The following is a 10,560-nucleotide window of genomic DNA, read 5'->3' as shown; positions in this document are numbered from 1 at the left end:
GGCTCCGGCTCCTACCGGCCGCCCGGGGCCGAGGCGAACGCGAAGTTGTACAAAATCCAATGTTGGGGCGGCCCCCGGGCCAGACGAGCATCCGAAAGGTGAGACGTCGACGCCGGCCGGGCGCTAGGCGCCGGCTTCCTCGGGGCGCCCGTGCCCCGGCATCTCTCGTGCCGGGCGCCCCTCACTCGTGGGGAGCTGCAAATGCGTTATCGGGGGGAGCCGAGGGGGTGCACCGCCGCCGCGGCCGGGGCTCTCCGGGGCGGGGGAGAGGATGGGGCGGCCTACAGGCGGGCTTGCCTTCCCGGAGGAGCCCCCGGGCTGGAACAAGTGCACGGCTTCCCCGGCGCGCTCGTCCCGGCGGCCGGGCACCTCCCGCAGTCCCTCCCGGCGGCCGCCCTCCCTGCCATCGCCTTTCTTCTCTCCAGCTCCCACTCTTTCCCCCTCTGGCTTCCAGGGGTGGGGTGTTCGCGGGGCCAGGGTCTCGGGAAACCTCCAGCAGAACAAAGTAGGGAAAGGTGCAGCCCCAGCCCGGGGGGTGGGGTCCCAGGCTGCCTCCCTGGACTCCGAGGGGAGCGTGTTTAAAAAAAAAAAAAAAATCCGTGTCATGGAAAACGAGCTGGATTAATTGGGGAAGGGGAGGGAGTGGTGGTGTATGAAAACGAATACGATGTGACATTAACCCGAACGACATTCCTTCCCTCCCCCTCACCTTCTCGGGATTAGACCAGAAAAGGGGTACTCAGAGGGTTGTGCCTATTTTTTTTCTTCTTTAAATTACTGTCCAAGCCTTGGAAAGATCATTTTAGGACAGTGAAGATTACGGGTGCGTTGGTGCGCTCGTAAACTCTCGGGTTGGCCCCGTCTTATTTATTTTGTACTTAAGGGTCTCTCTCTGTTCTCCTCCCCAGAGAGGGAGGGTCCGCGCTGGGTGAGCGGATCGATTTTAGGCGGCTACCTGCCTCTGCGAGATGAAAGACCATTTACTCCCGGAGCGGTGAATTGTCAGCGCCCCGCGTGACTGACAGCCACACCTGCCATTTATGTGGGCAGAACAGGGACCGTGGAACCCCAAGAGCCAATCAATGCTCGGGAGAGGAGGGCCGTTCCCACTTGTCATGGCTAGTTTCCTGGTTGGCTTTTTAAAATCAGTGGTTTTACTTAACCATTGGTTTCCACCAGGTATGGGGCTCCAGCTGTGACAGGCAGACAAGCGGGAAGAAAACTCTTCCAAATGGGCTTAGAAGCAAGTATATTTGACTTGTGTTTGTTTCTTACCCCCCTTTTATAAGTTGTAGTAGTTAGGGATGCTCAGGCCATTGATTTAAAAATGAAAAGGAAATGGGTCTGTGTAAAGAATGAAATGGGGGTGGGGGAAGGGTGTTGGGGGTTAGACTTTTCTTCCTTTATAAGAGACACCGTTTACCGTTGAGCTGCCTTGGAAAGGGTGTGGCACTTTGTCGCCGATGGTCTCTTGTCCTTGTAAAGTCGCATTGTCTCTCAGCCTACAGCGTTGGGCTCTTGGCGCTGATGGGTGAATTTATGAGATATTTTTGAAGCAGACAAGCATGCTTTATTAGGATTACCACGAATAGAAGGGATTCTTTTAGTTTTTGACAGTGTGCCTCAACTTCTGGAAGTGAGGGCTGGCTTCTTCACTTCCAGTTTGGATGTCAGTTTGGAGGTGGCCGCGGGGTCAAGCCAGATCCTTTCTGGAGAGTAGAAGAGTTTGCCTTTGAGGTGAGTTTGCTTCTGAAGTGAGCCATCTTGTCCGTCTGCTTCTGTGCTTTAACAAAAGCCTTGCACAGTTTGGAGGGGTGGTGTGTGGATAAGGATGGAAACGCGGCTTTCACTAGCGAGACTTTCATGGGTGGATGGATTGTGGGTGGAAGGACCAAATCCTCCTTAATTTTCTGTTAGTGAAAAGCTTATTTTTCAACATTCTTCTGCCTGAATTCAGTAGAAAAATTACTGGTTGATCCAGAGAGCTGTCACCTCATAGAAGCTGTACCTGGATGTGAACACAGACCTGTGCATTCAGCATTTCATGAGATTATGAGCCAGAGTTCACTGATTAGGACAGTCTTCATGTAGGAGCCGGGTTGGTCAAGGTAGTGTTATTACTATTATCATTATTATTGTTATTTCATGTGCTAGCACTTTGCTGAGTACTTTATATGCATTATTTTTTTAAAATCTGGCAGAACCTCTATGAGGTAGCTACTATTATTATCCCCAAATTATAGACAGAAGAGACTAAAAGAATTAAGTATCTTGATACAGCTAAGTGTGAAAGTGAGAATTTGAGCCCAGGTTTCTTTGACCCAGAGTCGATGACCTTGGCGATGGCCTTGAATTCAAATTTTGGTAGTGTGATCTGCATGTGTCCAGTCTGAAGTGTAAGCTGTCTCAGCATACATATGGCCTATTCTGTTAAGAGCCCACTGCGATGTCGATGGCTTTGTATTGTCCTCTTTGCTTTGCCACTTTGAAGGCTGTTGCTTCCACTAAATAGGCAAATTTAGTAACTTTGTGATTTATATACTTCTAGTATGTCAGCTTTGGCCCAATGGAAATTTGGTTCCCAAGTTAATAATGACTTAAAACAGTGATGGCGAACCTTTTGAGCTCGGCGTGTCAGCATTTTGAAAAACCCTAACTTAACTCTGGTGCCGTGTCACGTATAGAAATTTTTTGATATTTGCAACCATAGTAAAACAGAGACGTATATTTTTGATATTTATTTTATATATTTAAATGCCATTTAACAAAGAAAAATCAACCAAAAAAATGAGTTCGCGTGTCACCTCTGACACGCGTGTCATAGGTTCTCCATCACTGACTTAAAAGAAGGTGAAACAAAACAAAATCCACTCTTCCTTTTTACTTGATACCTTACATTTCCAATTGGGATTTAAAAAAATATATTTCTTATTGTTGATAGTATTACAGATATCTCCCATTTCCCCTTTCTCCTCCACCATTGGAATTTTTAATAGGTCTTGGTCGAATACATGCTCTTAACATCATTCAGCTGGCTCTTTTTTCACTAAGGGATTGGAATTTTATTTTATTTTTCACTTACAAAGAGACTGGTTTTCATTAGTGATTGAATATAATTTTATTTAAAATTATTTTATTAAAATAATATGGCCATCTTGTTTTACTATGTTGGAAAAGTCACAAAACTTAAGCCTTATCAATGTCTTCCTACTGGTGAAAATCAGTGGTTATGGTTTGCCAAAACAGGTATCTTGAAAAATGTGTTTCAATGAATGCTGTTGGGGTCCACAAATTCACCTCAGCAGATAGTCTTTGACTTTGATGGGGCTGACTTTGTACAATCTACTAGGGCATCCTTTCACCCCTTTTATCAGCTAAGAAGTTAACATTTTGGCTGTCTATAGGAGAGACCTACTTGGCTAACCAACAGTTTAGTTTTAGCAATGTTTATATTACTCCTTGATACTTTATTGTGATTTTCCTTATTTTTGAAAGCTAGTAGAACAAATGGAATGCAAAAAAGCACTGATATTAATGATAATGTAGTCTCATAAATTTAAATCAGTTGATCCAAAGATAGAAATCACTGCGTGTACCAAAAAGAGATTCTTCAGCCTGTTCTTTCTTATGTGAAGAAAAAAATGAATGAATATGTAAGAAGTGCTAAAATATATCAAATGGTAAAGTATATATTAGTCAACTTTGGGGGCATAACAAAACTCCCTGACTTACAGCAACAGGTCTATTTATTCTCACACTCGTGTGTCTTTAGGTTGAGTGTGATTTGGCTGACCGAGGCTGGACTCCTTGGGGTGGCTCTGCTGTAGGCTGCGGGCTGGTTCCCGTCTGCTCCACTGGTGTTCTAGGCTGAAGGGATAGCAGCTACTTGGGGCATGCTCTTCTTAGTGCAGATCACTGGATTCAAGTGGCAAGCCAAATTGCCAAGCAAATGTCATTTCCATTAGCAACCTTTTTGGATAGAGCAAGTCACATGGGGAAGCCCCAATATCCATAGGTAAAAGTAGATTCTACCCAGAGTAGAGAGGTAATATTTGATGAACTATAATCTGAACTCCCACAAAAAGCATGGTGTTATTAGAGAATTTTATAATTTTTCTTCTCATTCTTGGGGAGTGCAGTTTTTATCCCGTCAGTCCCCTGGCTTTATGACATATGAACCTAATGTTTAACTTTTGCATTTCAGAAACATACCATGTTTGATTCTAGAGGACTGACTATAAAAACAGGTATAAGTATGTATAAGAATTTCTTAAATTATCCCAAGAAGTTTTTATCTGATGTGGGTCCTGCCACCATAGGACTTCTTATTGGGAGTGTCAGGAAAGACTTCGTGGATGAAATGGCATTTTCCTGGACCTTGAAGCAGGAATAGTGTTGGATATACAGTTAGAGGGGTGGATATAAATAGACATGGAAGGAGGATATCTGGATATACTAAGTTATTCTGTTTGGCTAAGGGTAAGGTAGGTGAATAATAACAACAACAATAATAATGATAGCAATTATAGTTTAACTTTTTTATAAATTTTTTTTAGTGATTTCAGAGAGGAAGGGAGAGGGAGAGAGATATAGAAACATCAATGATGAGAGAGAATCATTGATCAGCTGCCTCCTGTATGTCCCTACCAGGATTGAGCCTGCAACCTGGGCATGTGCCGTGACCGGGAATTGAAATGAGACCTCCTGGTTCATAGGTTGATGCCCAACCACTGAGTCACGCTGGTCAGGCTATAGTTTAACTTTTATTGAACAGTTAACTATGTGTGAGGTTACTGTGCTTAACACTTTACATAAAATATCTAATTTAACATTGCTGATTGGCTATTCAACATTTATTCTGTTCTAACTAAAAGAACCCCAGCTTTGTTTGAGATGGGAATATGTCTATCTCCCTTTCCTAGATTGCCTTAGGGCCTGGAGTGGCTCAGATCTTATAGTAATGTAAGTGGGTATTGTTGGATGGGGGCTTTCCCGAAAGCTTAGTGAGGACACACTTGGCTGGTATATGCCCCAACAGCTTTTGCCTCCTTTCTGCTTATTGCTGTTGGGAACATAGGTGCAATGCCTGGAGGGGCAGCAGCCAACTACAACAATAAGATGAAACCATGTATTAAGAATGAGAAAACTGGAGCCTTGAAGGATCTTGGTCTCGATGACATTGTTGAGACATAGCACCAGCCTAAACTGCCTTCTCCTGTACTTACTGCATAAAACAAATTCCTTACTTATAAACTACCAGTTGTTATTTGTAGTCAAACACAATCCTTACTGATACATACCTTCTCAAGAGCCTCTCAAAGTAGATGTTCTCAAACTTATTTTACCAGTGAGAACATAAAACTCAGATTAAGGAGCTATCACAAGATCTAGTATTCATTGCTATGTCTTTTTCCTTTTTTAATCCTCACCCAAGAACGAGAGAGAGGGAGAAGAGAGAAAAGAGAAGAGAGAAGAGAGGAGAGAGAAGAGAGGAGAGAGAAGAGAGGAGAGAGAAGAGAGAAGAGAGAAGAGAGAAGAGAGAAGAGAGAGAGAATCATCCTGTTTTTGGCTAGACAGGATAAATACCACAGTGGAGATGATGTTCCCAAAATAGGCTGGGTTAAGACTGAGGAGACACCTGGATTCCAGGTTGAAAAGTTTGAGTGTTATTTTATGGACTAGCAAGTATAAGATAATTTGAAAATGATGGAGACTGGAGGTTGTGAGACCATTGAGCTTAAGTACGTGGTACCCAATGCTTTAGTGTGAATGAAGGTGGAGGAAAAGCTGGGTATAAAGCAAAGCTGGGACCATAAGGAAAAGGAATTGAGTGAACACATATCATAGTTGGCTGTTAACCTGTAATCTGAGAACAAAAATGAAAGACTCCTGAAGATTAGTATTAACTTTTACTAATGGCTTCACATTTGCCAGGAAGTAGGGAATGGGTAATACAGGGCATTGCTAATAGGATGTGAATCGTTATTTAGTGCAGTAGGGTGGGGACTTCTACTTATCATCCATACCATGTATTGAACCCTTGATAAACCCCTATGACATGATTTTGGTCTAGGTATGACTCCTTTGTGCCAGTTCAAGGTAGCTGAGATGAAGGGTAAAGCCAGAGGGTGGTGCAATGGAACAACACATTGTGTCAGCGAACTTATTTCTACATCTGCTAAACATTGTGGAGCTTTCTTGGGGGTGAGGTGGGGTCACTTTAACTTCCTGTTTTCTCCCCCCTGTTCTCTTTACTTTTTTAATCTGTAAAATAAAGGATTTGGTTTACATTTGTGGTTTTTCAAATGTTTTTCAGCTGTAGACGCTTTTTTGTTCCCTAAATAAAAGCTTATCCGGACCCTCAGTATATTTATAGAAAAAAGCAGAGTTGCTCTGGAAATTCAGGGTCCAGGTTTATGTTGTCTGAGGTATCTTTGTGTTGAGGCCACTGTTCTAAAATGATCCGACACAGCCTCCCAGGTCCAGGATTATGTGAACCTTAGAGCTGTCCAGATGTTTTATTAGAACATTCTCTGGGACAAATCCCTTTATTATTCCACAGCTTTTTGTGTTTTAGTATCATCGGTGGTAGAGACTGTTGATGTTCCCGCAGCCGCTTTTCCTCTCTTTCCAGGCATGTGTTGGAAGTGACTTGTGTCACTTCTAGGCTAGAACACTTAATTTTCAGAGTGAGACCACCCAGCACTCCTTTCTACTGCATGATGGTCGAGGAAGCACCTGTTGAAATGGAGTCTCCATCTGCCTGGGTCCCTGAGTCACTAAATGAGCAAAGCTTTCAGTCAACTGACATTGGACTTATAACGTGACCGAGAAATAATCCTTCGTTGTTTGAATTCATCAACATTCTATGATTTTTTATGTAGCACTTTTCTTTAGGTTATCTTTACTGATAGATAATCTTTTAGCATATCTGCTAAACTGTATTTAACTTACTTTTGAAGTGTCTTTGGATCAACCTGAAGCCAAGCAAATTTGTCCTTACTCTGTGCTTAGAAAAGAAGAAGGCAGGCATCTACAATAGCTGTCCATGCAGGTTTTTGTACTGATAGAGTCTCCGAATTGGAATAGTTGTGCTTGATAACATTTGTTTTTCATGTTGTAGTAGTCTGAAGATACATGATGGAGTGCATCTTGCTTTTCTTTTTATTTATTGCTTGATTTTAGAGAGAGTGAGGAAGGGAGAAGGAGGGAGGGAGGAAGAAAGAGAGAGAGAGAGAGAGAGAGAGAGAGAGAGAGAGAGAGAGAGAGAGAGATTTGTTGTTTACTTATTATGTATTCATTGCTTCTTGAATGTACCCTGACTGGGGATTGAACCCACAACCTTGGCATATCGGGATGACATCCTAACCAGCTGAGCTACCTGACCAGGGCACATCTTGCTTTTCTTTTTAAGAAAAGTCTTTAATGCCCTGTTGCCTTTTTAGGTAATAGAACCTTAGTGGCTTGGGGAAGAGTAATGAATAGATACCATAATAATGGCTACTATTGATTGAATACTTATTTATTGATCTGTGAAATATTTATTGAGCATCTACTATCTGAGAGGCACTGAGATAGAGAAGTGAATTACAGATAGTTCCTCTTTTGTAGCTTACACTCTAGTTGGGGGTCCTGAATAGGTTTGCTCTGTATTCTGTGAAGGACACCATTTATTGAGTATACTATATGCTAGGTGCTTTATGCCCCTTATTTCATACTGTCCATAGAGGTAGGTGTATTATTCAAATTTTATAGATGAGGAAACTAAAGCTCAAAGAATTTGATAGGCTGTATGAAGACAAGAGCTTTTGCCTTTTGCTGAATCCCAGTGTCTAGAAGAGTGTTTGACACATAATAGCTGCTTAATAAATATTTGTTGAATGAATGAACAGAAGAATGTGCTCAAAGTTAATGCTATGACAGAGCCAGGATTGGAGTCCTAACTGACTCTCAAGTCTGCTAAATTATTGTTGGACATAGTAGGAGCAGTGTGTGACCCTATGATTACAACAGAAGCAACAGCTGAGCCCTACCAGTGTCAATGACAAACCCACCAAGAAGATCCAGGCTGTCTCTCTTTCACAACTAGGGCCTACTCCTCTGTGTGATTTACACTCAAAGCCACTACCTCACTGACTTAATTGCTGATATAATTGGTCAACCTTTTCTTGGGAAAGTTCAAGTTCTACCCTAGTGGATTTTCTTATCCCTCTTTTCCAGGGCTGTGCCTCAAATTCTGCTTTTAACCTTTGGACATTTCTTCTCCACTTGCATCTTCCAGATTTGTTGCTTTGAAGTTCCAGGAAATCTCTAGTTGCTGGCACCTACTGGGCACTTAACAAAATTAAAAGAGAGAGAGAGGGAGAGAGAGAGAGAAAGAGACAGCAATTTCAGGAAGGAGCTAAGTGATGACTTTTTCCTAGAAGTCAACAGTGAGATTGCTGTTCCAGCGGGTGAGGAGTATGGATTGGGTCAGAGGGCATCTCTGGGATATACCTGTAGCAGGAAGGCCAGTGGCAGTGTTCATAGATGCCTTATACCAGAAACTTGACTTTGTCATGGTTGGTTCTTCAGATTTTACATTTTGCTCACTTAATTATCTTGTATCGTGTGGTATGTGTGGGGTTGTCTGATAGTGTTCCTTCTTTTTTTCCTGCCTTACAGCTTTCTACCCCTAAAGGCAGTTGTCATTCTGTGATTTGAGTATGAATGAATTGCAGGCAGCAAAGTGCACTCCCCATAAATGTATTAAAAGCAAACTATTAATTCAAGGCAACTTCCTAGTGGCTTAGAAGACAACTTGAATGGGAATTGAGTAATGTGACTGTTTTTTTCGGAATACTCTCAGATCCTTATGCAAACTGTGAGAGACTTTCCACTAGAACAGTATGGCTAATTATAGCAAACAAGAGCAGGGATTTATATAAGAAATTGAATCTAGTCATGCACTGTAGTTACTAGTTGTAAGGTAGTGGATTTCTCTAAAACAAGGTGGGTGTGGTAGGGGTGGGAAGTTCATCTTCTGTGGGCCCAAAGGTGATTGAAGGTGGGTTTGGGGTCTGGGAACTGCTCGGGGGTTGAGGAATTCTGCTCTGAAAGTAGAAAGTTGAGTGGCTTTGGAAGATGTGAAGTTGGGCTGGTATCATGATCCTTGGTTATTTTCTCGGTGACACAAGATGGCTTTCTTGTGCCTTGTTTAAGGCAGATTAGTCACACTGCCTTCCTGCCAGCAAGCTCCAAGCTAATATCCCCTGGAGGAGCAAGACTGTGGTTCAAAGGGCAGGATGCTAGGGGAGCAGTGTTGCTGACTCCTTTTTACATTGGGCTCTTGATGTGTTTTCTTTCTGGTGATGTGTGTTTTTTCTTGCATTTAAAGTAAAATTTCCTCCTACCCCTTCTTTGTTTCTCACTTTGGTTCATTAACTATCTTATTCCTGAAACGTCTTCATGGGAAGAAGTAGGAGGGAGGGTAGTGAATGAGATGATAGCTTGGCCATTCTTACGAGCTTGTTGAAAATAGGTTCTATATGATGCTGGGTACAAAGACAACTGAGTTTCAGTGACTGCTGTTCATCAGGCTTGTGAGCATGGAGCAGTTAGCCAGGATACACAAGGGAAAATTTCCCCTTTTTTGTTAAGTCTGAGAAAGAACTGTCTTTTCATACACAGACTTTGAATACATTGGCAGGGGCCACCTTGAATTCAGCAACATGAATAGTTGCTTAGAATAACTTCAGAGCAGATTCTTTTGGATATAGAGATATGAGCACTGATCTGTGAGTCATGAGACCGAAGTTCCATTTCTGGCTTTGCCACTAGCTTTCTCCTTATTTGGGGGATCTTTGTTCCTTGATATGTTTCAAAATCATCTGGCCCTTTCCCAGATATAAAATTATACACACACACACACACACACACACACACACACACACACACATATGTGTATATATATATATATATATATATATATATATATATATTTAAATGCATATATATGTTGATTTTTAGAGAGGAAGGGAGAGGGAGAGAGAGATAGAAACATCAATGACGAGAAAGAATCACTGGTTGGCTGCCTTCTGCATGCCCCCCATTGGGGACCAAACCCCAAACCCGGGCATGTGCCCTGACTGGAATCGAACTATGACCTCCTGGTTCATATGTTGATGCTCAACCACCGAGCCATGCTGTCTGGGCTAAAATGATATATTTTTACAACAGTTTTTCTCATGCAAAGGATCAACTAAGTATCATTTTATTAGCTATTTTATCCTGGAAAATAAGAATGTCTGGTGTGCTTTCATCATGGATTTTACTGACAAAGAGTTAAGCCATTATATCATATATTTTACTGTATGTGTGTGTGGTTGCTTCATGCCAGCCCTCTGCAACTATAAACAGAACAGGTGATTCTGGAAGGTTCGGGATTGTAGCCAGACAAATCAGAAGGCTGCTGTAATGGGAGCTCTTGTAGGGGAACACCCAGGCTATCATGGAAGACTTAGGAGATTAATGCATAAAGGATGAAAGAAAGCTTCTTAAAGAAGGTGAGGTGGAACACTA

The 10,560-nt window shown here is 42.3% G+C and overlaps 1 protein-coding gene across 2 annotated transcripts in view; it reads left to right on the top strand.

Annotated features, from left to right (window-relative positions):
• ERC2 (ELKS/RAB6-interacting/CAST family member 2) overlaps positions 1-10,560 on the top strand; it is an 869,271-nt gene continuing 858,711 nt past the window's right edge. For both annotated transcript variants that reach the window (XR_002829807.1, XM_006090859.2), the window contains exon 1: positions 1-98. The gene's annotated coding sequence lies outside the window, so the exon portion shown is untranslated. The remainder of the gene's footprint in view (positions 99-10,560) is intronic.

The sequence above is a fragment of the Myotis lucifugus genome, unplaced genomic scaffold, assembly GCF_000147115.1.
Source record: "Myotis lucifugus unplaced genomic scaffold, Myoluc2.0 scaffold_83, whole genome shotgun sequence".
Lineage (NCBI taxonomy): Eukaryota > Metazoa > Chordata > Mammalia > Chiroptera > Vespertilionidae > Myotis > Myotis lucifugus.
The sequence above is the reverse complement of the archived record's forward strand: the minus strand, read 5'-3'. Positions and strand labels throughout refer to the sequence as shown.